General features: G+C 51.7%; 1 protein-coding gene across 6 annotated transcripts in view; it reads left to right on the top strand.

The window, feature by feature from the left end:
• sdk2b (sidekick cell adhesion molecule 2b) overlaps positions 1 to 24762 on the top strand; it is a 137896-nt gene that overhangs the window by 62360 nt on the left and 50774 nt on the right. Inside the window, exon 1 of one of the 6 annotated variants that reach the window (XM_055504253.1) lies at positions 2512 to 2532. The exons of the other annotated variants lie outside the window; for them this stretch is intronic. The gene's annotated coding sequence lies outside the window, so the exon portion shown is untranslated. Of the gene's footprint in view, positions 1 to 2511; positions 2533 to 24762 lie in introns of those variants that run through there. 6 annotated transcript variants of the gene reach the window in all.

Below are 24762 nucleotides of genomic sequence, written 5' to 3'. Positions count from 1 at the left end.
ATGGACCCACGGCGAGCGTGGACGGAATCTTCACATCCCATTCACGGACCCACAGCGAGCGTGGACGGAATCATCACATCCCATTCACGGACCCACAGCGAGCTTGGACGGAATCATCACATCCCAGTGACGGTGGCGGAGGCCTGCGTGTGTGTACAGTAGCAGTTAAAAACACCTACCGTAACTTTTCACCTTGTAGATACGCTCCACGCTGAGGTCGACCTATGCGCCGCCTAAATGCCGGCGTTAATTGCTCCTTTAATGGACTCGCTGGTCCTGTGGCTTCATCTCTGTCGGCAACCTTCACAACATTAATTGAATTTCCCCCGTGATCACACGAAGTGACGCCTCACTTAACCCTCCCCCCCACGGCTGTAAGCGCTCGATTACAGCCGCCCCCCTCTGTTCTGCATGTCAGCAAACACGGCCGGTGTGCAGCCCGGTGCCGGTCTGGACCGGGAGGCTGCACGTTCTGTTCCTGCCCCTGTGTGTGTGTATTTGTTCCTATGAATAGAGTTGTGCCCTTATTAAAGCAGCTTTCATTTCCCATACGCCATGACACTGATCTCGATTGGCATTCTGACATTGAGTGCCAGTCGATTTCAATTCCCTTTGCATCTCGTCCTCCCTTCTCCCTCCCCACAGCCACTTATGCTGCATAGTTTGATTTGCCTTCAGTTCCTCATATTGAATGAGACCAATTGTCCTTCAGAGGGAGAGCGAGAGGAGCGAAAGAGACGAAATGAAGAAAAAAAGAGAGGCCATCAGAAACAGAGAGAGGAAATTGGATGCAGAGAGAAAGTACCCAGTCGGAGAGCAGCATAGACGGGTCGGTCCGTCCTGGCGGAGCAGAGGCAGTGGGTGCGAGGAGCAGCTCCCAGCTTAACTCCTTCCTTTCCTTCCTGCCTGCTCTTTGTACTGCGGCCCTGTGTTTGTCCTTCCATCCATCGTAGCAGATTGTCTTGTTATCAGTTGGAGAGCTGCTGCCTCCGTCCCTCATGGCTGCGCAGGCATGACAGGCCCACAAACACAGCACCATATATAGATGAACACGCAGACGCTGGCCGGCAGCCAGAAGCAGAAGGTCTGAGTCTGGAGAGCTGAGGAGAAAATCACAACAGCTCATCTAAAGCTGCTTCACAGATAATTCACAACACCTGCACGTATTAGGTCTGGAAAGATAATGATGACTGGAAGGCGGGCGTGTTTGTGTGTCTGTGTAATGTCCAGTGCAGAGTGGGAGCCAGATAAGAAAGCACATCGGTCTTCTCCCCCTGTGGAAAAGCAAAGTCTTTGTCACGTCCATCAATGTTCAAAGTGCAGCTACAGTAAACTGCCCTGTGTTTGTTCGACCAACAATCGAAGATCTAAATATATTCATCCTTGTTGATGTCGTCGCAGGCGGTTGCCAGCTCGTCAGGGATTCGATCCATCTGATATTAGCTGATATTAGCTGGGCTTGTTCCAGCAGCTATCCGAGCGCTGCCTCAGCAGCAGCCGTGTCTGATATCTGGAGGGCATCTGATCTGTGAAGGACGCCGCCTGACCTGGACAAGCCGAATGCACCGCGTTAGCCAGTCAGGTGAACTGCTGGATCTGAAGACAGTAAAGAGAGTGAGGAGGAGAGTTAATGGCATGTAGAGAGAGTGCTTCACCAAGAGGTGAGGATAAGCGCAGACGGAACAAAGACTTGGAGCGTTTTATGGCCCCTGGAACACAGAATTTCCTTTTTTCCAGGCTGCAGAGATTGTTATTCACAGTGTGAGGTGGTCCAAAGTGTTGCAGTCCTCACTTGATGGGTTGCTTTACACCTTGTTGGCCTGGAACACAGTGGGAGGCTATTGGAATATCAATGCCTTCCATTTCAAGGTCTGCTAAGCTAAGAAAGCGGCCTACGAAGCACGCTCCACCCGCACTCCAAACATCCTTTATTGCTGAGCACATAATGTGCCAGGATGTTTAGTATCCGTGTTGTCGCGACAATGAAACCAACGTGCAGCTTGTCGCGTAGAACCAACGTCTACGCGTCAGGATTCACTGCTGCAGCAACGACGTTCATTGTGGTTTAATCCGCAGTCGCAGTCCTCGGTGAATGCGGCGTTTCAAACCGGGACTTCTGCACCGACTCGCGCTTTCACACCTGTAGTTCAGACTAATGCGGCTGCTGCCGGTCTCCGGCTTTCTGGGAATCCAAACCCGGTCCCACGCTGAGATGAAACGCTGGGTAAAAGTGTCCTGAAGCGCATCCATAGTTAGTTAGTGTTAGTAAACGGCTGCGTGAGGGAGGAGAACACGCGTCATCCCAATGTAACCCAGAAAATAGGGGCTTTAAAAGCACGGGTCCTTGACTGCTAAGATGCCCGACGTGCTGATTGCTAGGAAAATAGAGTGCTGGTGATTTATTGAGAAGATTGTCTGCTTTTATTCCCAAACGATAGCGTTTTGATGAATGGATGTGTTCTGATTATCCTAATGGCTGTTTTTTTTCCTTGTTCTCGTTCTGCTGCCGCTGACGGATGGATACATAAACAGGTAATGAACACATTTATTCCTATATTGGAATGGCGGATTTATCACTGCAGTGACCTACTTCCTTCACTTTACTGATACTCTTAATATCTGGAGCATATGTCAGGGCTCATGCTTGTTCTGTGGACGACCTCTGACCTCTGCTGCTGCCCTGTGTTCCAGGCGTTCGCTCACCTCTATCAGGTCTCTTCAACCTTATGATTTGCTCTCTCAGCTTGGCCCAGACCCCTGGCTGTTGGACACCGCAGGCTCTGGTTCTGCTGTGTGGACATAAATATTTCACCGGTGTCTTGGTCAAAGCCATTTTTTGTTTTCCCCCCATTTCAAACCAATAAAGCAGAGCTCATACTATGTTTTCCTCTGCTGAGCCGTGTAACAGGAAAAGAGGAATAAAAGCTCAGTAAATCGTAATAAAGCAGGGAAATGCACTAATGTTAATGCTATTCAAAGTGCCTCATGCTACAATAACAATAGTTGTGCATAAATACGGTCAGCAGCACCTTTAAAGTTCCGCTGTTAGTGGAAACAAATACTGAAAGCAGAGTCTCCAGGCCCTTTTTATCAGGGGGTGAGGATCGGGTCTCCACCAGGCTCTTGATCACCCCTCTCTCTCCCATGTTGTTCCAGGTTGTACACTGGTCCCATTAGCTCGGGTTGTTTGCGACGGCGGCTGTGAGTCGCTGTGTGCTAGCGTAACGGTGGCAGGTGAACTTTGCTTTGCATCCTCCAGCGACAGGCTCCGCTTTGCTGGAGTTCATTCAGAGAGAGGAGCTGCTGCATCTGCCTCTCCTCCTCACGCTCCGAGTCAAAGGCAGAAGTGCTCCCGCAGCCTGACTGCATCATTCCATCTCCTCGCCCTCCTCCTTAAACAGCGTGTCTGCTGGGGAGCGCGAAACTGGGACAAAGGGACAAACCGCCAAAGGAACTGTGATTTACATCTGCTTTCACTTTGCTTTCAGTGCACAGAGATGCAGCCTGAACCCTCAGACGTGGGAGCTCAGCCACTGATAAAAGAGGAAATTACAAGCAGCCTAAAGCGGAGAAGCTTGGAGTGAAGAAGAATAAGTGCCATTATTCAAACAGAGCATTTACTACTTGGCTCAGTGGCCAGAAATCCGCCCCAGCGACCTGGCACCGGGCCACGCCCCTCATGTTGCTTTGTTGTTGACCTCGGGGCCGAGGAGGGGGTCAATTTGGGGACATTTACCCCCCGCGATGTCTCCACTCCCACCACCTTTCAATCAGATTACGCTAAGAGTCGACGACAGGACATATGGCTCCTTCTGTGGAGACTTAATAAGGAGAGAGTGGAGTAATCCTCCATTTTTCATCTGTTCCTCTGTCAACCCCACAGGGATCTAAAGCAGCATCACATTCCTGTCCCCTCTTTTATCTGATGTAATGGATTTGCAACAGCCACAACCTGGAGCGGAGGCTCAGACAGCTCGGCTTTCTAGGGGAAGATGGCCGAGTCTGAGAAATGTGTGGGAGGCCCGAGGAAAGCGTCATGGTTGTTGGATGGCGAGATGGACGGGGGAGAGATAGTCACGGGACGTTCGATGACGAAGAGCATTAAAAAGCCACTGACAGACTGACGGAGGACACTCATTGTTTATGTGCCAAGCGTCCGCACTAATTTATTCCTATTTTCTGCCCCGTCATCCAAAACGCCTCCGCTGTGTGTTGACCTTGCTGCGCGTTCTCTGCCTTGTTTTACTGTCTGTCCTGATGAGATGTGTGTGTGTGAGCAGATGTGTATCAGTCTCCGCTCGTGGCAGGAGGCCACCAGTCTGAGAGACCCACTCTGCTAATCTCCCTGTGGCCACTTTAAATAACCCACTTTCACTCTGTTTTTCTCTGCGTAATTATTCTTCGGTGGCTTGGTGTCATTCTTTATCACTGTGCTCCTCTTTCATCTCCCGTCTTATCTACTGAGCCAGCTCCCTCTGAAAGCTTCACCAGGACCGCGGCCACCTGCATAAACATTTAGCCGACAAGGACGGTCGACTGTTTACTGACGAGGCATAAGCCTTGCTGGCAGCAGCCACGGCGTGTGTGTGTGTGTGTGTGTGTGTGTGTGTGTGTGTGTGTGTGTGTGTGTGTGTGTGTGTGTGTGTGTGTGTGTGTGTGTGTGTGTGTGTGTGTGTGTGTGTGTGTGTGAGCAGGAGGGAGCGGCGTCGTAAGAAAGGACGACAAACCGAGCCCCTAATGTACGACCACTTTGGCTTTGGACACCTACAGGCCTCTATAGGGACCCATTTGTCAAATGCACTTAATGCTGACTCCAGCCTTGGACTCCAGCGTGCGTCTGAGTAGCACAAAGCGCAGGGTGGAGGGAACGAGCAGAGCTCGCTGTCTCCTCGCATCCCGCTCGTGAGCGCCGCGTTCTTGTCTGCAGAGACAAACGAGGACGGATGCTGCAGCCTCACCTGCTCGTCCGTCCCGCGCGTCCAGCATCGTCACATTCATTCATTCATCAGGAGGAGATGGAGGTGGGACGTTGCTTTGAGGAATGGCGGTGACCCGTGGCCGCCGTGATCCCCGCCCCGTTTGAACGCTGTTTTATTGTCCCTTCATTGTGAGCAGCGTCGCTGATTAAGTTCAGCACAGCGGCTGTTTGCAGACGCTTTGAAGACAAATGCTCCTCAGCCCGCGGTGGAATGCTGCGCGAGCAGCGCATTAACGCTCCAGATGCCACCTCCAACCTGGACTTCATCCTTCTGCACAGATGTGTCTGTGGGAGAGAGAGGGGAGGTCGCGTGGGGCACGGCGGCTGCCGGCGCCTTCAGAGCCCAAAGCAAAGCCCATCATTAGAACAGGCAGCGCCAGAGCTGGGTCACCTGGACAACACGCGGGCCCGGCTCACGTCAGGCCGACGCTGTTGCTGCCTCCGTCTCCTGCTCAGCTCACTGCAAGGTTTGTTTATGCTGGAAATACAAAGTGGAGCAACCACAGGATTGTGTGTCCGTTGACCGGCTGACATTTTGAAATCAGAATCAGAACTGATACGTTTACATTCTGTGCACATGGTAAATGTCACAGTGGGGGGTCGTGTTTAATTAAGGCCATTAGGTTACAGCTTGTAGAGTTCTCTTGCAGGTAGGAGGTAAACAGATGTACAGATGTTTAGGTCCAGTCGCTTCATCCAGTGCTACGTGTTTAGCATCGACCGCATCGACACAGCTGCCCGGAGCCTGAGCCATTATCCTCCGGTCCAAACCGGCCATGAGGTCGAGTGACGCCCAATCAATTCCGTGTCAATATGTAAACTTGTGTTTTCCTACAATCGTTTTTCCCCAGCTGATAATCGCTCCGTTTGCTTTGCCTCCTCACGTTCAGGCATGAATGTGAATGAAGCGGGCGCACGTGCAGGCAGCGTGAACTTTCATGATGAGCTGCTGCACTCAGAACGGCGCTAATGCCTGAAATCAGGACTCTCCAGCAAAGGTCAGAGCCGAGGAGAAGGGCTCGCTGCCAGATCCAGCCCCCTGCTGAGAGGGGAGCGGCGCTGGGTAGACAGCAGGTAGCTGTTGTTTAACGCACCGGGACGGACTGGTGCAGAAACAGAGCGCTGCTGCAGACGTTAAGTGGATTTACTGCAGCGCCGCAGGAAGCGAGGCCGCGCCGCGTCCCAGAGGCGGGCGGCTTTTACGGCGACCGCGCGGCGCCTGACAGCTCCGCCGTCTTTCAGGCATAAACAAGCCTTTTCTTCCACTTCCACACGTCTACACTGTCTCAGCCGCCTCCCACACACACACACACACACACACACACACACACACACACACACACACACACACACACACACACACACACACACACACACAAGCACAGCCCTGTCTTCTGTGACTCATGCGCTGCTGCCCCCTCATTCATCAATAGCCTGGAACAACTGGGCCAGAGGTCGCGTTCGGCTGCAGGAGCAGGCGCTGGAGGTAAAGAGGGATTTAACGGCCGGCGCTGCTGCCGCGTTCCTGCCGGATCCGGCCCCGTGGCATCGGCCGCCTGGCGTGTGTCGGTGTGGGCTGACAGGTGAGGCCGAGCCGCGCGGCTTTGGCCCAGGCCGGCGTCCTGCAGCCGGACCGACGCCTTTCAGGTGTGACACCAGTACTCCCAGCATGCCAGTTCACCCGCGCTGGACTGCAGCTGGTAATGACTTGGAGCAGACGCGGCCAGTTGGCTTCGTGCGGCCGAGCCTCTTCCAGGTCTCCGTGTGAACTTTTTTTGGGCCATGTTTTGCGCCGCCTCTCTGTCACACGCGGCGACAGCCACAGCTGTGTGGTGCTAGCGTTTATTAGCCACCTAGCGCCTGGTGCCCTCAGCAGGCAGGTAGCGACGGCTGCTCCATCGTTTGGACCCAGGTCAGTGTGGAGGTGGACGTTTCACAGCCTATTGTACATCCGACACTTGGGATGCGCTGGGAGACACTGGGCGGATGAATGGGTGAATGTGTAAACACATCTAGATGGAAGCGGCCACGTCTGTGCAGCATATTGTTATCTGAGAGCAGCAGCGACTTGGGAAGGGTTCTATTTTTAGCCAAAGTACAGGCCTTGGAGGTAGCAGAGTGTGCATCGCCTCCTTCCAGATAACTGACAGACCCAGGGAAGTGGGTCAGTGCAGATTTTCTTTGAGGGGCGCATCTCATTCAGCCAGAGCCAGCACATTTCCTCCAGGATTTAATAGAGGTGCTCAAGAAAAGGGATAAAACAAAGTACATTAAAAAGTGTCCTCTCCTCAAAGTCCCGTCGCACACGCCGGAACCGTCTGCATTTCAACATTGGTTCCATCATCTGGGTTCTGAAAGCGCGGCTGCCGCCCGCCTGGTTCTGCCCGCTCCGGCTCCGGTCTCCCTCTCCTCTGCAGCAGCGACGCTAACAGCAGCGACTGTGTGTCTAAGCTATCTCTGCCTGCCAGACCTCGGTGCGGTGGAATCACTTTGTCGAGCCGAGCCCCGTGTCATCTGCATGTCCCCGGAATGAGAGGCGAGGCAGAGGGGAGCGGGGACATGGGAGACGGGACCAACAGAAGTCAGCGTGTGCACAGCATGAGCCAGGGGGGCGGGAGGACACAGCGGCCTCGCTGATGGCCTGCATCCAGAGCCCCGTGTGCAGGTAGACCGGGTCCAGATGTAGGCGTGATCGCCTTTCATATTTATGTTCACCACTGTTTTAGCGCATACGTGTGACCTCGAACGCATGCTGCTGATGCTGGTCTCTCCAGCATCCTGCCGTAATCCGTAATAAAAGAAGGAGAATTACAGCGTTGTTGACACACACACACGGGCTGAACCGAGCTCGTCGCTCTTCGTCGGTTCAGAACGTGCCAGGGATCAAACGACCCAGTTGCTAAAAAGATGAGATGGAAATTGCCAGTGAACACGGGATGAAAGGTGTAGCCAATTTCCACAGGCCGTGCCGTAAACATGAAAAAGCATCATTTTCAGATTGAAGCACAGCTGCTCCTCGCCGCTTTTTGCCGCTTCTCGCCGCTCCTCGATGCTCCTCGCCGCTTTTTGCCGCTTCTCGCCGCTTCTCGCCGCTTTTTGCCGCTTCTCGCCGCTCCTCGATGCTTCTCGCCGCTCCTCGCCGCTTTTTGCCGCTTCTCGCCGCTCCTCGATGCTTCTCGCCGCTCCTCGCCGCTTTTTGCCGCTTCTCGCCGCTCCTCGATGCTTCTCGCCGCTCCTCGGCGCTCTGGGCGTTTTCGTGGGGCGGCCATCTTGTGGCAGCGTATGGCCGGCGCCTGGAGGAGCCTTTTAACCCTAGCTCTGTCTGGCCTCGTGTGGATTCACTGTGGGCCCCGGTCCTGGCTCTCGCTTTCTACTTCCCTCTGTGGAACCGCAGCTTTCATATCAGAGCTTTCAAAGCCACTTGAGCCTTTTTGTCACAAAAGAGAGACAGCAAACAAGAGAAAGAGACAGAATGGGTTATGAGAGTTCGCTTTCATTCGCGCTTCGGTTGGCGTTGGTTTTAATTTCTGCACAGATCTGCTCTGTCTGGTTGAAAGACGTAGGCGCGCGTCTCCAGAGGCTCGCTCTCCTCTCGCTCTCTCAGCATTTCATCACGTTTCTGATGTCGATTCTGTGTTTGATTGTGTTTTGCTTGTCTGCTTTTAGTCATGATGCCAGTGGAAGGATTAATACCAAAGGCGGAGGAGTTGAATTAAACACCACTAGCAGTGAGGAAAAACCCACAACTCTTTGTTTTTCCCTCCAGCTGTGTATCTAAGACCATTCTGGTTCCTCTTTTCTGTGATGTAAGTTACTCGATCAAGGCTGAAAATGGCTGTTACCAAACGTTTGAGGGGAGCTCAGCAAATCGATGTGGTGCTGGAGTCAAACACACAGAGATGCAGCTGCTTCGATCTGCAAGTGTTGACTTCCTATTAATTATTTTGCACAACAAGACACCTTGTCTGTCAGCTGTTCTGGTTCGTCACCATGGACGGTAAATTAGCATCCTTACGTTTCTGTCACTCTACTCGTGACATCGTTGCGTATCAGTCAGAACACGTGTGGTTTGAAGTCTGGCCGTGCATTGATGTTGCAGCTTTCATTCCTGTTCTCTGGTGAATGCACCTTTGCTTCTTCTATTTTCCAGCAGTAGTTTGACCCATTCAGGACTATCGATAATGCAGGAGGTTGAGGTGGGACGAGCGCATGAAGGACACGGGAAGTGCCTCTTTCTCCACGTGGAGAAGCAGTAATTGGATCAAGTTGCGCTTTCTCTTGTTTTAACTGACGTTCAGCCTTCGCTGCGTTGCACCTCTCCTGGTTCCGCCGCTGCCTGAAAATCCCCGACCGGCCGGGGATTTTCAGTTCACTGAGCTATTGGAGACATTAGGCGAGCGGCCCTTTCGGGTTCTCAGGGAAACAAAGGACCTGTCTTTAGCGGCAGCGCGGCTGGAAAGTGCTGACTCCCTGAGCCCCACATAAACGAGCGGGCTGTGACCTATTTCGGGTCCCACCTGCGTTCGGCTGCGGCCGTACGTCTTCGCTTGCAGCAGGCGCGAGGCGTTCTCCTGTCGGCCGGTGGAGGAAACAGCAGCGTGTTTATTCAGTATCGAACCTTCCGCTCCTTCATTAGAATAAATCAATAAAGCTTCCAAACATACGTGCGAGCGCACATCCAGTGTTTTTCCTGGTGCCTTGTGATAATAGATACAGAAGATCTAGTTTATATATAGCATCTTTTTTCTTTGTCTCTGCATAGGATCTTACAGTTCCAGGCAGATGACAAATGCCACACAATAGAAAGTTGGTGTCTTTGATCCGATGCCCCCCGTGGTGAGACATGGGTGGGAGGCGCACTATGATGTCAGCGCAGTGAAGTAGCCTGGCCCAGTTGAAAGCGAGCAGCCTTCTCCCGGTGAGTCTGCGATGCTTCGCCTGAGGCCAACTGGCCGTTTGGCCCTCGCTGAACCTTGTCTCTGCCGTTCCGTCTCTGTAGCGCTGCCAGCTGAGCGAGGCCCCCGGCGCCTCGGAGCAGGAGAGGGAGGGCGAGCGAAGGAAGGAAGCCGCCGCGTCTTTACTGCACTACGCTGCGCTTTGATTGTCAGGTTGGAGACGAGCCGCTGTAACACACGCTACGAGGTGGCGGGTTAACGCAGGAAACAGCAGATTGATTTCCACCACCCGCACCAGTGACAGCCAGTTTGTTTAGTGCACTTATGGAAGCTTAGAAGTCAGCTGGCAGCTCCCTGCACAACCTGATTCCTTAAGTGTCACATAAATGAGCACCCTGGTTTCTCGCGTCGAGCGGTGGGATTACAGAAACCGGATTAACCCATGAACGCGTCCTCGGGATCCAGACGAACTCTTCCTTTCAGCCTGACACTGTGCTGAAACTGATACAGCCGCCGAGCGAGCGAGCGACGGCCGTGAACGTGGGCCGTGGGGGAACTCCTGCATCTGTACGAGCTCCTGCTTGGATTCGTGCCGCTGCAAACGGCAGTTTTCAAAAGCTGGCGACAAAGTGAGAGGCAGAGTCTGGCCATCAACACCGGATCAGAGCAAATAAATGCCAACCTCTCTGCATGTATCACATTAGGGACTCGCTATTTTACATGTTTTTCTCCGCTGCCTCTTTAAACTCCGATGCTGTGACATCGACAGTGTCTCACATTATGCAAATTGCGAAGCGAGTCGCCGATGTTTATTTCTGCAGCTGCTTTTGTGCGCGGACGCTTTCAGCCGAGCGCCGGGCTGCTTTCTAACAACATAGGTCTTAGTGATGTCGCCTCTGTTCAAACATGACAAAACCATTATAGACGGAGACGCGAGGGATGGTGTGATGGGAGCACAGCTGGAGCACAGCAGCCAACGATCAGGAAGAGGAGCGTTTACTCACACACTGCTTCACATCACGTCCCACGTGTTCACTAATAACGTTGCTGTGTGTGGTGGTGACTTCCTTCCACCTGTAGGATGAGGCCTCGGCTGAACTAAACTGGGCCGGTGGAGTGTGAGTCTGTGGGGACGTCTCTTTGTTGGGGGTTGTCGGGTCCACTTATCCAGACAAACCCCCAGTAGCCTGGTTTAGGGACCAGAGCCGGCATCTAGGGCTTTTAGAGGCCTGTCAGAATAATGGCGTCTTCCCCTCTCCCCAGAGGTCACGATCTGAGCGCATTAGCCCCTCGTCTACCTCTCCACCTTCATCCCTCCATCCTTAGATGTCAGCACCGAGCCATTACCTGGTCTGTGCTCTTTGAGGGCGTCCCCCATGCGTTGCTACTTGGACCAGTTTCATCGGTTCGTTTCTCAAAATGCCATAATTGTAAAAGTTCCATAGAAGCTTTTTGCTTTAATCATGAAATGCACATATAGATTGTTTTCAGACCTTTTCTGTTGGTGCCCTGAACACAACTTTATCAACCAAACCCAAAGCATGCGTCCTCGTCTCATTTTTCTTTCGTTCACATTTATGGATTTTTGCCTGTTTGCTCATCAATCTAAGAAAGGAATCATATAATTCATACAGAATCTGCCAACAATGATTTATGAAAATCCGAGTGATTAATCAGAAACATAAGCCCTGAGTGAAACAAACAAGCAGACGCGCGAATGAAAGCTTCATTTTGCAAATTGCAAAAGGCCAAACTTGTGCCAGAGGTGATGTAACAGCAGAGATATAATAAGCATGAAATGAGGACGTGCGCTGGAACTTTGTCGAGGCTCGGTTTGTTCTTCAGTCACTTCACCCTGTCGAACGGACAACAGGCCGCGTTGCATTTCGTCCCAACGAGAGATTAAAAGTTTGCCTTTGGTGTCGGGACGGGAAGAGCGAGACAAGGAGACGCCGACCTTCACTGGTTCCCTTCTCTCGCACACATTCTGTATCAGCTCTTGTATTTACACTCTCTCTCGGCCCAGAATGTGCTCAGAATTGCTTTACTGAAGATTGTTCAAGTTTTATAGCCACGAGGAAGCCCAGAGCATGGCCCAGAGGGGGTTATGGGTACTTTCTACCGCCGAAGCCAAGAGCAGCTGACCGCTTCCACTATTCAATTAAACCCGTGGCCTAAGTGCTGGAGTGGAATCACAGGGGAGGACAGTGGACATAAATATACAACTGCATGCACGCACACACCTGCCTGCTTCCCTATCTGCAGGACGGGCACAAGCATGCGTGCGAACGCACACACAAACACGCGTTTGCCCTTTGTTTCAGAAACAACAAAGACTATCTTCAGAAATGCAATACACAGTGGATTTCCAGGAGAAGAGTGGAAAGGAAATTGAAGCCATTAGAAACCTTATTACTTTTTTATCAGAAACTGGAGGATAGGCTTGTAGAATATAGAGAAAAGGGAAGAGAAGCACTGAGAGGCATGGAGATATGAAGATGGGAGGCGGCCGGGGACGAGAATGGAGACGGACTGATGTGCGTTAAAAAGGGAGGAGTTAATAGAGCAGAGGAAACAAATAGTTGCTGACGAAAAGAGAAAATTAAGTGAGAGAACGAGAGCGGCGGCAGGAAATGATCACGTTCTTGCGCTTTCAGCTCAAAAAGATGGAATTAAAAAAAAGGCTCAAACATCATGAGCTCAGTAGCAAAGTGTCCTCCGATGCTCTGACATCCTCCTTCAGCCCATTTCAGTCTGTGGGGGGGGGCTAGTATTGATGAATGAGGGTGCAGAGGATGACTGAGACGATGAAGGCTCCATGTGACGCGTCACTCTGCACCTTGAGTCTGCGTTTTCCTAATGAGGCGCGTGTGATTTGCATTCAGAGCACATTTGCATGTTTCACCCAGCTTTACGTCGGCGTCGCCTCGCTGCTGGAGTCATCGGCTCGCGGCGCAGACCCGCTGCAGGGTCGGGGCTAAAGTGGACTTTCCAGCATAAACTCTGCCACTCACTGGGGATCAGAGCGGCATCTTAATTTTACCGTGCATGAATGGAATGAATAAAAATGAAAGCAGCCTGCAGACACACGCGGTAAGCGAGCGTGGTGCTAGTGCGCAGTAAGTGTGGTGCTAGTGCGCGGTAAGCGAGCGTGGTGCTAGTGCGCGGTAAGTGTGGTGCTACTGCGCGGTAAGTGAGCATGGTGCTAGCATGCGGTAAACATGGTGCTAGCATGCGGTAAACGTGGTGCTAGCACGCGGTAAACGTGGTGCTAGCGCGCGGTAAGTGAGTGAGCGTGGTGCTAGCACGCGGTAAACGTGGTGCTAGCGCGCGGTAAGTGAGCATGGTGCTAGCATGCGGTAAACGTGGTGCTAGCATGCGGTAAACGTGGTGCTAGCACGCGGTAAACGTGGTGCTAGCGTGCGGTAAGTGAGTGAGCGTGGTGCTAGCATGCGGTACGCGTGGTGCTAGCGGGCGGCCGGCTCCTGCTGCTGGAGTTAATCCAGCAGCAGGTGCTACGCGCGGCGTGTTAACACCTAAATGCTCAGTAAACACAGGCCTTTGTGTCTGCAGAGCAGCTCCGTCGGTGGAATGAGAACAGATGAGGATACAGTAATGATTCCATAACCTGTGTGTGTCTGAACCCATTATCTGTGACTTAGCGCCTGTAGCCAGCATTGATGGGCCCTACGGTGAAGGGCCTGTAATAAAGCTCTTAAGTGTTTTGGGCGAGCCTGAAGCTCACAGGCCATTTCCTGCAGAAATCACTCGCGTATCCTCGGCCTCATCCCGCTATGAAAATGATTCGGTGGGAGATAACTGGCTTCCCCGTCGTACGACCGGAGGAAGGATTAGAGACAGGGATTTGTGAAATGTAAGAGACTTATTTACCTCTCACCGATGATGGGATATGATTAAATAGTAGGAAATGGAGGAAGGTGGGAGTTGACATAGCTCAGAAGTAAATCCTCCTCAGCCGTTTATTTGACACTTCTTGTCGTCTCCTGTGTGTTTATCAGTTATGCAGAAGTGAGAAACATAATGGGAATGAGTGTGAGACGTGGGTCTGATGCACATCGAGGTCGCCCGGCGTCAGACGCTCGCTAAAGTTTGGGTTCCACCGGCGTTGCTGCTGTGGCTGGAGTTTGTGGATGAAGCCCCTGGCGCGTGTGGCTGTAGCCTCATTTACGCTGCTGGGAAAGTGTGACCCCCTGATGTTTGGAGAAGGTGCAGAGACAGAGTACAGAGATGCAGATTGATGGGGCCGAGCAGCGATCGCAGCGCTGGTCGTGTGGAAGCTCCTGCCAAGGCTCGGCAGCGTGGGATGGAGGTGCCGCGAGGTCGCGACCCTCATTAACAAGGACGCGGAGAAGAGGCTGTGTTTTTCTTGCAGCATCTCCTCATTCTCTCTCTTTCGCTTTTATTCAGTATCTGTATCTATTTCACACACTCCCAAGTGACAAAGGATTTGAATTCGTATCAGAGCCTGGACTCAAATCCTTCCTTTGGATTAACCTACGAGGACCAGGGTCGAACTCTGTGTCTGTGCAGTTTGTCAGTCAGACAGATGTGTCTGTACTGATCCTGAGGATTATTGAACAGTGTTCTAAATAAATCCTCCTCCACAATTGTTGGCCTCCTCACACCATTCATTAACATCTGTAATGCATTTTGCACGACATTGTTACATTGAAGCTTTGAGCCACTAAATGGCTTAAAGAGAATTATGAAAATATGCTTGCACAAGGGGCGACCTCTAAATCCTCCCCCAGCAGAACCGCTGCGTTCCAGGTCAGAGACTTTAATTTTTCTGGTTTTACTAACAAATTTTCCAAATTTTCTTCAAATCCCCTGCACAAAAACAAGTCACTTTTTTTTGTTCAGCTCCGTTTCGGCTCAGATCTGTAAACGACCTGTGGCTTTACGCTACAAAGGCAGTCACCTCACAACAGAAAAGTTTTCTAAGCACTGATGGTTTAGGACACAAGTGAAACTTTTATTGTGAAAATCCTGTTCAAAAACAAACATTTTGGCCAAATTACCATCTCGTGTTTGGCTGTAGGAGAAGAGGATTAAAGAGACTGTGTGGCGGTTCTGACGGGTTCTGAGGCAGCGCCGGGCCTTTGAGCCGGGTCCATGGTTGGTGTAGAGGAAAGGGGGATTTTCAGAAGGTCCGCTTTGTCGAGGTGAAACAGAGAGCGGGGCTGTAAGCTTCCCAGAGCCGCCCGAGAACAGAGCGGGCTTAGCATCCAGAGAGGACAGCAGCAGGTTTTAACGTTCCCTAATTAGCTGCAGCACCCTTGTTTAATTATTAATGTCTTCAGTTGTAAAACCATCTTTTTTAGGCCGGGGCGCAGCCGTTTGCCTGTGTTTACCCTGTTTGTCCTGATGGGAGTGCGCTCGGCTCTGCTCCGAGATTCCAAACGGACAGAACCGTCCCCACAAGCCACTGACCGCAACAAGGCCCCGCGAAGCAGCAGGAGACTGGGAACGGAGACTGGGAACGGAGACTGGGAACGGAGACTGGGAACGGAGACTGGGAACGGAGACTGGGAACGGAGGCTGGGAACGGAGGCTGGGAGCAGGGGCTGAACTGGGATCCAGTTCCAGTCCTGCCACTGGGAGCATACCTTTGGATGTTTGCTCTGCTTTATCTCCAGTGTCCTCGCTTATGAGATATTGCTCAAAACACAAAGTTCTTAGCTTGTGTCTCATTCCTCTCCAAACCGCCGTCCCTCCAACCTCAGCGCCGCAGTCTATAAAAGGCAGCAGAAAAACTGAATCACACGGCTGCTGCTGCAGGAGCCTGAGGTTCAGATAAACAGTGAAACAATAGCCTGGACCAGAAGACTGTCACAGGAGATAAACATAGCGGGAGAGTGAGATATGGCGTTTCCCAGCAGTGTGTGTGTGTGTGTGTGTGTGTGTGTGTGTGTGTGTGTGTGTGTGTGTGTGTGTGTGTGTGTGTGTGTGTGTGTGTGTGTGTGTGTGTGTGTGTGTGTGGTTTGAGGTTTACAGAGTGTCTCCATCTGGAAACGCTCTGCTCTGCTGTTTTAACTGGGACGTGTAGGTTGTCTAAACAGCGCACACGCCCGTCGCACACAGACGGGTCTTGTTTCCCCTTTTTGTCGTCTGGAGCTCGACAGACGGACGGAGCGATCGAACTGATATGGAAAGTCAGGATGGTGGCAGGTGAGACGCCTGCAGATAAGAGCCCAAGACGTGACGGGTGGAGGCAGTGGAGTCCTGTGGTGTCAGGAGGAGGAGGAGGAAGAGGAGGAGGAGGAGAAGAAAGAGGAAGAGGAGGAGGAGGAAGAAGAGGAGGAGGAGGAGGAAGAAGAGGAGGAGGGGGAGGAAGAGGAGGAGCAGGAGGAAGAGGAGGGGGAGGAGGTGTGGCAGTGAAGACGCAGGTGGACCTGATGAAGAGGCCACAGCATGTCTGAATCTTACATCACTCGACCCCCGGTTGCTTGTATTGTACAACACTTGACAGTATTTTCATGTTTTTTATATTTTTTGTCTTGAAGCTTCCTTCCCATTCCTCCATCGTGGCATCTGCACCCGTTCCACCTCCACGCAGAGCGTGGCCTGTCAGAGGTCGGCCGGTGGCATTAACGTCACGGCCTCTCGTCACAGTCACATCTGGCGTTTCAGGCCTGAACCGAGGCGACGCTGGACCGCGCTGACTCTGCTCCTCGGAACCACAGGATTCTCCAGCCTCACATTTTTTCACTTATCTGTAGGTGACGGATGAGAGGCCTGTTAACCCCCCCCCCCCCAGCGTGATTAATCCTGGTTCGCAGCCTCACACTGGACAGCGTGTCATTTATTGTAATTGTTATGTATGTTATTAGTGTGAACAGGCCACTGCAATAATAAGCACTGTTGTTATTTTGATTAAGCCAATGAAAGGAGCCTAGTGGGCGACTATTGATCTACATATTGCGTAAGGCCCATGTTTCACAGTGGAAAGACACTTTCTGTGACACGGGGTCTTATTACATTGCGGTTTTGTCCTTGCTGGCTATAATTGCTCCAGTCTCCTCTTTCTCTGTCCTCATTGTGCGTCTGAACCTTCTAACGGGCGGCTCCGCAGCCATTGTCCAGGCTCATTCTTCTCTGTCTGCCTTTGTGCGCGTGAATGTGCTCGCCGCCGCGGCTCGTCTCAGCGTAATTGGACAGCGGCTTTGGGATAATTGTGAACTTTCAAACATTGGGAGATTAGTTCTGCTGCGCCGCCTTGATGTTTCATTTAGAAGGACTGATGAGAACTTTTCTCACACCAGGACAAAGTGAGCGAGACCAGCGGGCGTCAGGTCTGGAGGAACCTGACGGCTCCACTATGAGCACAGTTAAAGGACCTGCGTGTTTCCTGCTAAAGCGCTAACACGCAGCTTTGTTTGTTTGTCAAGCCTCAGTTCACAGGGCTGTGGTCACTGAACGGATCACATTTCCAGGAGCCTGTGTATAATTTACAGGTGCCAGGTTGCTGCTGTAAAGACTCCAGGAGCCTTTGGTAAATGGATGTTTGCTAAATGAACTTAAACAGACAGAAGACGTAGTAATTGGAAGTTTGAAGCAGTGGAAATACTCTTATTTTCTCCACTCTGCCCGTTTCATCCTTGTGAAACCTTCGACGTACTGATGCTCTTTGACTTTGCTCTTGGCCCGAACACAAAGGCGTCGGGCACCTCCACCAACCTCTCACCTCTGGAACACTGGCGCCCTTTTCTGACGGCTTTGTTAGCCATCTTTACATTTCTCCTCAGGATAAAACGCTGCCTCCTTTCATATGCGAAGCGCAAAGCAAAGTTAAAAGTGCAGCAGAAGTCCTGGAGCAGGAGACGGGTCGACGGCCCCGAGCCGTGGGCGGGAACTCACTGCGAGTGTCCGAGGAATTTGACCTTTTCTGATTGGGCGCAGCTGCTGTTTGTGAGCTCACTGGTTGGTTGGTAGAACCGCTTCATCCGTGCCTGGTTCCCTTAACTCTGCTGAGCAGTTTTCTGAAGGCTGAACTGAAGCCTGATGGAGGAGGGAGGCGTTGGATGCAGTCGACAGAGTGTTTATTTTTGAACACTGATCCTTTGATCTGCCAAAAACATAAATATTGATCGTCTTCCCAGTCCCCGTCCAGAGAAGATCACGGAGGCCAGGAGCCTCTTTGAACTGTGAGCAGTGCTGCGCTGAGCCTCTAGGGGGCCTCGGGCAAGATCTCATCCTAACGCCTGCCTCCAGATCACGCTGTACGGCCACAATGCGAGATTGTTCTATAGTTTATAATTTACTGTAACCAACTGTTAGACAAATCCCCCAGAGGAATATGGGCTTCGCCGCTATTCTTCCAAATTAAAATAAGGGGATAAAAGGAGATTTTTCTTTGCATTGCTCTTGTTTTTGAAGCTGAGTGAAGTATCGTCTGCCATCTGCCAGAGTTCGTCTTCCATGGAGTCCATTATCCGAGGGCAGTGATTATTGTGGGATGGACCTGTTTTGTGGTGCGCCAGTGTTTTGTTGGGCTCATTGAGCTAAATGCTGCTAGGAATCATCCAGCGTACGCGTAAACAGGCAACAGGAGTAATACAGTTGATGGGAAGGACGTGGGTGGACGGGGATTGACAATGAGGGTTTAATAGCATCTGATTTTTAATATCCATCAGCGTATCAACATACGGGAAAGGTCGGATGAGTTCTTCCTGTCATAAACGAGCTGCTGTTTGTGTCTGTTGCACCACATCTACACGTTGGTCAACGCAGCAGCGCTGCTTGTTTTTTGTCATATATGTTGTTTCTTTCACTCAGAAACAGCAGCAAACAACTCCGTCTTTCTGCTTTTCAAATGGCCCCAGGCTACACTTCAAATATGCCAACAAATACCCAGACACCAGCAAAGCTTTGGGCCTCTGATTCCCCTTCGGTCCTTATTCAGAAAAACAAAGGCGAGTTGTGTTTTGTCAAAAATTGATTTGGAGGCTTTTCGGTGCAGAGCTCAGCTGGACCTTCAGCGGAATCCTCACCGAGGAAGACGAGGCTCGGAAAACCAGCAAAGTGACCTCCGACCGGCTGTTTTATCTCAATAAAACCACTGAAATATTAGTTTCTGGCCGGACGGCAGAGCTATCGCTGATGAACGCCACCTCCAGCCTCCAGCGCCGGTCCAAAGCCCCTCACGCAACAGCTGCAGGATGAGGAAACACAATATCGTCTGTGATAGCGTTTAAAAGACTGGATTAAAGTACGGCGCTGGATTAGGGCCATCTCCCTCCACGACATCTGTTTTACTATAACGGATCACGGAGATTATGGGAGAAACTGCACGCTCTGTTACCAACACACGGCACAAGATGTAATCTCATAAAGTGATTAGAATCTGTGTTCTCTGTCTGCGCAAACAGAAAGAGCCGAACAAAGAGGCCGACGAGGAGGCAGATGATTGATGGGAACTGCTGAGGAGGCACCGGCTCAACGTTGTCTGTCTTCGAGGCCGGACTGTGGTTCTTCCTGCCCTTAATTAAAATCCCAGCTCGTACAGCGTCTCTGCGCTCGTGCTGTGCGTTTGTGGACCGGCTTCTCCGCGTTCACAGCACCAGTTCCAGCTTCATCCCTGAGTTCACGCGTCGTGGCTGTGGAGGCTTGTCTCTGTAGCTCAGCTCCTCGCTGCTTCCTCCGCCTCAGGTCCCGTCTTCTCACTGGGTCCTTCTCCACCTTTACGTCTTTTATCGCTGAGGTCGACCCGCTGCCTCTGCGACGATGAACCCAATTCAAACAGACCTGAACATGGACAGTGTGCGTCGACTCCCCACCATCCACTAATTAGTCACTAATTATCCAGGCAAGTGTAAACAATCTCAGCAGATGGCAAAAAGTGTGACATTAGCACTAACGACCTTGATCTGCGTGAGGCCGGTGGCTTCCATTCAGGAGCAGCCTGCACGCACGCACGCACACACACACGCATGCATGCACGCACGCACACACACATATACACACACACACGCATACAGATACACACACACAAACACACACACACAAACACACACGCAAGCATGCACACACGCACACACACATATACACACACACACTCACGCATGCACGCACGCACACACACGCACACACACACACACACATGCATGCACGCACGCACACACACACATACACACACACGCATACAGATACACGCACACAAACACACACGCAAGCATGCACACAAGCACGCACACACACACAAACACACACACACACACTCATGCACGCACACACACGCAGACACACACACGCACGCACACATGCACACACACATGCACGCACACAGATACACGCACGCACACAGATACACACGCAGATACACACACAGATACACACACACATACACACACGCACACACATGCACACGCACACACACACACACCAATACACACACACACACTCACGCATGCACGCACACACACATACACGCACGCACACACACACACACGCACGCACGCACACTGTATATAATGCTGCTTGTTGTTGCTTCATGGCTTTAAGGTTAAATTATGCGTCTTTAGCAGAGCCCCTTGCGTTACTTTGTTATTTCATGCTAATGATGCTCATTCCTGTTTTTAATCTTCTCTGTAGTAAACATTAGTTTTGCTGAATAACTCACATTGTGGCGCCGCCTCAAAGCAAAACTCTCATATTTCTATGTCCTTTATCTTTTATTTCATCAGTAAGTGTTTACACATCTGGCTTATCAAACATTTAACAGCGAGCGGCATCTTTCAGACTCCTGATGCTCAGGCTTTAATAAGCGTGAAGCGCATTAGTGAAGGACGAGCTGAGATGATCAGGACGCTGCTGATTCCAGGCTTGTGAAGGTCGAACACTTCAACATCTCCAGCTCTCTGCGCTGCTGGAGATGATTTGACACTCGTGCTGAAATACACACTAATGCGCGTTTTCACGCATCCAAACCCTTCAGTCAAGGCAACATTGTGGCGTTTTTTTCCTCCTGCAGCCGATGCTTTCACAGTTCGCTTTCTATTCTTCCTTCTGGACTGTAACACCTATAAAAACCTATAGAACTCTCCATCTTTTAGCAGAGATGCCGCGTGTATTAAACACCCTCCTTGGGCTTCTAAGTGAATTGAAGAGGCAGTGAAAGAGAGCGGCGGCGGCACAAAGCGAGCGGAAGCACTGAGGACACATTGTGAAGCCTCCACCACCCACCGCTCAGCCCCATCTGGGACACAGACGGAGGCGAGCGGCTCGTGGTACCTTGCTTTGAAGGACCTCAGCGCTTCATCCCATCCCACTATTCTGCCCTTTCCCTAACAATGAACACGCGCTTCCTCCCAGGACAATGCATCAAGCGACTTGTCCGCTTCATGGGAGCAGCCTCATGCAGCGGTGGGGGTGGGATGGGCTGAGGAGGAGACAGGTGGAGGCGGACGGAGCTGGTCCTCAGGAAGCCGCTACAGTAGGTACGAGCTACGGTGCTTCATCTGCCGATGTGCATGAAAACAAATAGACTCACACAGAGCAGTTGTAGTTCGCCTGCTTCATGGGAATCACGCTTTTTGGCCGCAGCCTCAGACCCTTGATGTGATGCTGTGGACACGTTAGTCCACACCTGAGCATGTGTCTGCAGGAGGTGTGAGAGGGTCCTGTCAGTGCAACATGGGGAGCGCCATCTGATATACGACGGGGAGGTGCAGCGTGCGCTTCATGCTAACGCTGCAGGTGGATGCAGGTTGATGCAGCTGACGGCGTCAGTCACCGCTGCTCCGCGCTTCGGCGGCGGTGACTGACTGAGCGATGGCTCTGACCTTCAGCAGTGACAACTCAACCACGCGTCGGCCCCTCCCCCCGGACCCGGGCGCGGGCTCCCCTCGGGCCGGGCCGGGCCGGGCCGGGCCGAGCCGGCGCTGATGGATGGCTCCGCCTCAGCCCTCCTCGCCGTTTATTAGGCAGAGAGGTTGCAGGACCTGTTTGAATGCAGTGTGCAGCGCGGCCGCCCATTCATCACCGGCTGCAGTGTCAGCTGAAGCTCCCAGCCCATAGGAAGTGCAGGGTTTAATACCCACGGCGTAGTGTTTGAGGCCCAACACGGGACGGCGCCTTTAATTCCTTTTGGTCTTTGATTAATGACAATCACATCCAAACTCCAGCCCAAACTGAAGATTTCCTGCCGCTGATTTAGTGAGTTTTCTGGGTAAGCGCACGTTTAGGATTCAGAGCTTCACTCGCTCAGTAATACCCAAACTGGCCTTTGGGCTCTGGCTTTGTGTCAGCTCTTTTACTCTGCTATGAATTGGATGCCACAGTGTGGCACAGATACGCAGAGAAAGGGCAAACTCATTTTCTCCGCGCTCGGCACCTGAACTGGCCTGGCGACGGCTTCGCAGGACTCCGTGAAAGCACGTCTGGCTCAGACGGCAGCGAGGCTGCTCACTGACGGCCATTGAGCCTCCAGGGACCATGTGAAAATTGGGGATTTGCAAGATTATCGCAGATTTAGATCACGGTTGTTTTTCTGGTCTAGAACAGGAAGCGGTCATATCAACAAAAGGCAAATTCAGCCTCATGAAGAAAGTTTACAGTACTTTTCCAAAGCACATCCAGATCCTGCAGGTTCGGCCACCTGGCCGCTCGTGTCAGTGTATCACCAGAGGGCTCTTCAGCACTGGGACATTATGGTGTGATGGGAAACAGCAGCTGCAGTGTGCAGGAGATCCTGCACTAATCCAATGGCAGAGTCCTCCTCTGTTCTGAAGAGGGGGAGCAGCTTTGCCTCTGGTTTGAGTGTCCACTTTTAGACAGATGCTCATCAAACAATGGGCGACATGGCTGCGGAGGCAGGAGGCGAAGCTGTCAGTCACAGGGCGGCCAATACACTTCTATTTGGAGGAGCTGTCAGTCAGCAGCCAGAGAGTGGAAGCGACTGGGTAGGAAGAGTCGGGGCAGGAGAAAATGACTTGGCTCGAGGAGAGGAGGAGAGCTGCCACTTCTCCGAGGCGGCTCCTGGAATCACTACCTGCAGCTGCTGGAGATAATTATGACACGGCTGCAGGGGACGTTATTGAATTAGATACCGACAGGATGAGCCGCTGCAGCTTCAGGTGCCTGTTTATTATGTTTCCGGCCTTTATGTCCCACTTTAAAGCACCACAAATGACGCGTGCTCTGTTCAAAAACGCCTCAATCCACCTGCAAACGCAGTAATTAACGCGTTTCATGTTTTCTTATCTGCCACTCGTGACGCGTTGGGCAGAAGCTCAGACTCATCCCTTCTCTAATAAGTGGAACGTCTGCTGCAGCTTCTTGACTCTCTACCTGCTGTTGTTGCTGCACAAATGTTAGGAAGCAGCTTCTTGTTGGATGGTGATTTGTGGACTTTCAATCATGGAGCTAAAACACCGCTTCGTGCAGGGTTTGCAATTTCAAGCGCAATTTGACACTAATCTGCATAGAAGCAGGAAGCGCAAATTGCTGCTTTTTCGGAGGCCCATAAACGCAGCTGCTGGTTCCGCCCGCTGTGGACCGGCGCCGGCCGCTGCACCGAGGCGGCGCCGCCGGCCGCTGCTCTGCAGAAACACCTCCACACAAACTCAAAGCTGTCTTTCAATCCCATTCCTGCTCCTGTGTTGACAGAAAGCATAAAAACAAGATTAAACTTCCCACCTGCCCTTTCGACGCAGCACTCTTTAGGTTTAGACAGAGAGATTTCTTCTTTACCACAGACACGTCTCACCACTCTACCGTTAAGAGAAATGTTGTAGTTCGACCTGCGCTGAATAAAAAAAACACTGAATCCCAATATGAAAACTTTTCTTATCTTTTTTTTTTGCACACTTCAAAACTCTGGCTGAGCTTTGGAGGAAAAATAAAGTTGAACAAGAAGTTTGGTTTTACAAAAGAAAATGTTGCGTTTCAGGAAGTTCAGGCCAGTTCCTGCTGGGAATGGAGCCGTGATGGAGTCCTGCCCTCTTGTGGGTCTGCTCGGATTGAATGATTTCACCACGCGTCGCGTGTTATTTGTGGGCGGCCGTCGGCCTCGACCGGTCACAACAAGGGGAAAGAAGAAGAAGAACAGAAGCAGACGTGACTGGAGTTTCTACACAGTGTTTAGAAAGCCTGTCTGCTGCTTCCCGTCAGCCTCTTCGCAGCCTAATACCCATCCAATAAGGCTTTTGGCTTAAGAGTTTCTGTGTGTAGTCATGTAAATAAAACCGTTGTTTTGCCCTCCAACCTAATCCTTGGACTTTATAATGCAGTTTAGCGTTTAGAGAATGTTTTTCTATCCTCAGCCTTTTAATCACACGGCTCCTCCAACCCAATTTCTGCCTCTCAGCCTCCTCCTGTCGGCTTTATCCACTTTTTCTCTACTTTCTTTCTGGGCTCTGAGTTCGCTGGCACAATATACTGTGGCCTGATCGCAGATTATGCCCAAATTGAAGGCTCATTAAAGAAAGATCATGGTCCCACTGAAGAGCTGTGAGCTTTTATTCTGTGTCCTTCGCTGTGGAGCAGCTGTGGACCCGTCCTCAGCTATGCATCAGGTGGCCCTGACCTGGTGGAACCAGTAAAGAACAAATACAGTGGACTAATGAAGGGAAACGGCTCCGGTCCACTTAACCACTGAGGTTGCTTCGTTTTGGATGTTCACACATGTTAAATAGGTGCTTGGAGGATGTAATCAAAGGGGCCGAGCAACAATTACTTTGAAAAACCCACACAGCAGGAGGTCGACGAGGAATGTGTGTCGGAAGGTGGGAAGGAGCTAATTGGCTCGCTGAGAAGTGAAAGGACTTTATTTAGACGTGCCCTTCGCAGGTGAGGCCCACGGGGACGGAGCCGTGCTCGTTTGCTCCCGCGGAGGAGGGGGTGTTTGCAGGGGGGGGTCCTTGTTTG

Source organism: Betta splendens, chromosome 19 (assembly GCF_900634795.4).
Source record: "Betta splendens chromosome 19, fBetSpl5.4, whole genome shotgun sequence".
NCBI classification, from domain to species: Eukaryota; Metazoa; Chordata; class Actinopteri; order Anabantiformes; family Osphronemidae; genus Betta; species Betta splendens.
Note: the sequence above shows the minus strand (reverse complement) of the source record. Positions and strands in the feature narration are given on the sequence as shown.